Source organism: Myotis daubentonii, chromosome 9 (assembly GCF_963259705.1).
Source record: "Myotis daubentonii chromosome 9, mMyoDau2.1, whole genome shotgun sequence".
Classification (NCBI taxonomy): Eukaryota; Metazoa; Chordata; class Mammalia; order Chiroptera; family Vespertilionidae; genus Myotis; species Myotis daubentonii.
In genome coordinates, this window is record NC_081848.1 from 72,038,217 (window position 1) to 72,042,255 (window position 4,039).

General features: G+C 42.0%; 1 non-coding gene across 1 annotated transcript; it reads right to left on the minus strand.

The window, feature by feature from the left end:
* Nucleotides 1–2,646: 2,646 nt before the first annotated feature.
* LOC132242499 (U6 spliceosomal RNA) lies at nt 2,647–2,753 on the minus strand. Its single transcript, XR_009454663.1, has one exon. It is a non-coding gene; the product is annotated as a U6 spliceosomal RNA (small nuclear RNA).
* Between the last annotated feature and the right edge of the window lie 1,286 nt (nt 2,754–4,039).

Here is a 4,039-nt window from a genome sequence, read left to right on the forward strand (position 1 = left end):
GAAGTTAACTTCCATCTGCTGTGGACTGGTCTCTCTCTATTGGTTCTGTGGGGACAAGAAATGCCAGAATCGGAGATGGGAGGGAGATGCTGCAGTGGGTCAAGTACACCAGCATCAATTCAGGTGTCTCTTCTTCAGTCCATAACATTCAGAATCCAATCCCAAGAGACAAGATGGAAAGTTCTTTTTTTTTCTGAGGGAAACTCTAAGTACACATGTCTTCTCTTTTCTGATGACACGGACTTCCTCAATCTTGACAAATATGTGTTTAACACAGAGGGTCATCCCCTGCCCATCTGGACTTCAGCTTAAAAGGCTCAGAACAACTCTTAATCATGAGACTTTTCGGACTGAGCATTGCGAATAGTAGAATTTTTATTTTTGAGGATCATAGATTGGCAAGGCAATTGCTGATGAATAAAATTAGCCATCCTCTGACTTTTTAGCCATGGGATGTACAGGCCAGGTGGCTCTTGTGAGTCAGATGATTTTCAACTTTGGACTGAAGATGGCGAGTCCAACGGGACAGCTGGGATCCGGGACGCCTTGGAAGGCCAGACACGAGCGGGTTTTTCAGGGTAGGTGCTCCTTGGTTTTGAATTTATCTTCGTGCATTTCTTTATCAGCGGTTCTCAACCTGTGGGTCGTGACCCCTTTGGCGGTCAAACGACCCTTTCACAGGGGTCGCCTAAGACCATCCTGCATAGCAGATATTTACATTACCATTCATAACAGTAGCAACATTACAGTTATGAAGTAGCAACGAAAATAATTTTATGGTTGGGTCACAACATGAGGAACTGTATTTAAAGGGCCAGAAGGTTGAGAACCACTGCGTTAGATGGTAATTTAGGTTGGCCTTGGGGTTTGTTTCTGTGTCTGTGCTTTCTAAATCAGTGTCCCTGTGAGGAAGAAAAAAAGCCAGCAAATTATTGATTTACAGGGAAAACAAACAAAGAAAAATCTACCAATAACACAAAATCCTGCCAAATTGCCTGATTTGTGTTTTCAGTTAGCTCCTTTGGGGGGAAGCTGCACTGATTTTGGGAGAATGGAGAGGCTTACGTGAGTACAGAGCTGTGGGACTCTGGCAATGGAGGCTAACAGGGAAGGCAGAGACAGACTAAACATGCCCTGTGAAGGACATGGCTCTTGCTGAACTTGGTCAGCTTGTTATTGAAAAAGATATTAAGGGGAAAAATAATTGCTTGCAATTCCGGTGACACTTGCCAGTGTCATTGTTACCATTAATTGAGTCACCATACTGTGCCCAATAAAGTTTTAACAGAGCGAAGCATGGCAAATTTGTAGACCCAGCAGGTTGTTTATTGGGGCCGCACAGTCTGGCTTCTGCGATGAGCATGGAATGATGGACTATCAGCTTTACATTTACCCTCCAGCTGGGCTCTCTCAGCTGTTTGGAAGAGCCAAGCCAGGTGACTGACTATAGACAATAAGGAAAAGGATCAACCTAAAATCCCATGCAGATGAATAGTGAAAAAATGTTTAATAATGATTTTTTTGTTTAGTTACAGAGGTACTGTTTAGAACAGTAGAGAGGCACTGTAGGATAATCAATAAGGGCTCAGATTCTGGAGTTGGTAAGACCTGGTGTGATAGTCTGAATTACTGTTTTGAAAATATTCTCTCCCCATTGCCCTACAGGGTGGTATACTTGCCTTCTATGCTGATGTTGAGTTTAGCCATGTGACCTGCTTTGAGATGTTAGCAGATGTGATGGGAACAGAGGCTTGAAATGTGCAAGCAAGCGGTTTGATTCTCTGTCCCGTTGACAACCATTGTGCTCTGGTTGTCAATCACAGGAAGGACAAGGCCCTGGTAACAGCTCTCCTTTCAGCCTGCGATCCAGAAATACAGTGGGGCCTTGACTTAGGACTTTAATTAGTTCTGAGACCGAGCTCGTTAACTCAAATCACTCTATCAACTCAATGCAAAAAAATCGGCCGAGAGACAGCTGGAATCTCAAAAAACTCATTAGCCGGGACACTCGTAAGTCAAAGCCCCACTGCTAGTAAATGGAGCATACCTCCAGTTTGCAGCTGAAGCAAAGCCACCCAGATAAGGGGAGTTTATCAGATAATTCAGGTGTTGACTTGCAGGTGTTGACCTGCAGATTCTCGAGCATGACATAAATACTGTTTTCACTGAGTATGGGACTAGTTTGTTACGTAGCTGGGATAGACATTGGGGTAAAAATATTCCTTCTGCTATGGTCTAGTTATATAATTCTGGCAACATATCCTCTCTTTAGGCCTTAATTGCGTTATCGGCAAAATGGACAGTATAATAACTACCACACAGATAAGCACTAAATGAAATAATACATATAAGTGGGTTTCATTATACCTTGTCTTTAATAAACAGTAGCTATAGTTTAGAGCTCTAAGCATAATAATAATGGTAGGTACAATATATTGAGCACTTATTATTCTGTGCTTGGAGTCAATGAAGATGTTTTGCCTGTTTGATTGATTGATATATTGATTGATATTCCTTACAACTTCAATTTACAGTTATGGGCCACTGGAAGGTGTTGGTCTTATTTTGAGTGGAATAGAAAGCCATTGGAGGGTTTGGAACAGAGAAGTGAGTTGATGTAATTTATGTTGTGTGTTTTTTTTTATAAAAAATATGGAACGCTTCACAAATTTGCATGTCATCCTTGTGCAGGGGCCATGCTAATCTTCTCTGTATCGTTCCAATTTTAGTATATGTGCTGCCGAAGCGAGCACTGTAATTTATGTTTTTAAAGGGCCTTTTTGGTTGCTGTCTTGAGGATGGATGCTGAAGAGCTAAGGGCAGAACCAGGGAGATAACTGAAGACAGTTATGATAATCCAGGTGAGAGATGAAGGGGCTTTGTCTGGGGATATTGTGGTGGTGATAGTGGTAGGAAGTGGTTTGATTCTCTATATATTTTAAATGCAATGCTAGCAGAATTTGCTGACTGGTTATATTTATCATTAAGAGAGAAGTGATAAAGATGTCTTAAGCTTTTGGAATGAGCACCTTGAAGAATGGGGTTAGCATTCGTTAAACAGGGAAGACTTCCATAGTCTTGTTGGAGGAAGACAAGAAGCTTAGTTTTAGACATGTTTAGCCTATAGACATCAGCAGGTAGATGGCAATCGGGGAGTGGAAGAGTCTTCAGCCGTGGGCAAACTACGGCCTGCGGGCTGGATTCCGCCCGTTCGGCTGTTCTGTCCGGCCCGCGGAGCCGAAAGAGCGGAGGGTTCTCTTGCTCTCCCCTCCGCTCCGTCACCAGCAGCAGTGTTAACATGTATTAGTCCACACAAACACTCCATCCATGCTTTTGTTCCGGCCCTCCGGTCCAGTTTAAGAACCCATTGTGGCCCTCGAGTCAAAAAGTTTGCCCAGCCCTGGCTCTAGGCTCAAGTTCAGTGGGGAAGTCTGAGCTAGATATAAAAATTTTGGAGGCATCTAAAACTGATAACTTATGAAAACCTAAGATCTTTTGTGCATATATGCATAGCCCATGGACACAAACAGTAGTGTGGTGAAGGCCTGGGGTGAGCTGGGGGCTGGGTGGATGGCTGGGGGTGGGGGAGAATGGAAGAGGGGGAATAGGGGACATCTGTAATACTGCCAACAATAAAAAATAAATAAAAATAATAAAAAATAAAAATAAACTTAAGACCCCCCCCCCATGAAATTTGGTGACATCATCCAAAGAATGAGTATATGTATAGAAGATATATGAGGCTTGGAGCACTGCAAATTAGAGAGGTAAGGTAGATGAGGAAGTCAGCACAGGTGTAGCTTTTTATCTGCATTGTATACCTATTTTAAAAAAACAGCTATTCATATATATGCAAGATGAATATATTATTCAGTTTACAAATTCTTTGTGCATCTATGGATTAGTAAATCTTTTATAGTAACTATAGGCACATAGTAGACACTAAATAAATATAGTTAAATGAAGAGCAAATAAAAGAACTTATGAGTCACTTTATCATCTTTCCCACACTGAGACCCACTAAGTTGGTCTGCATATG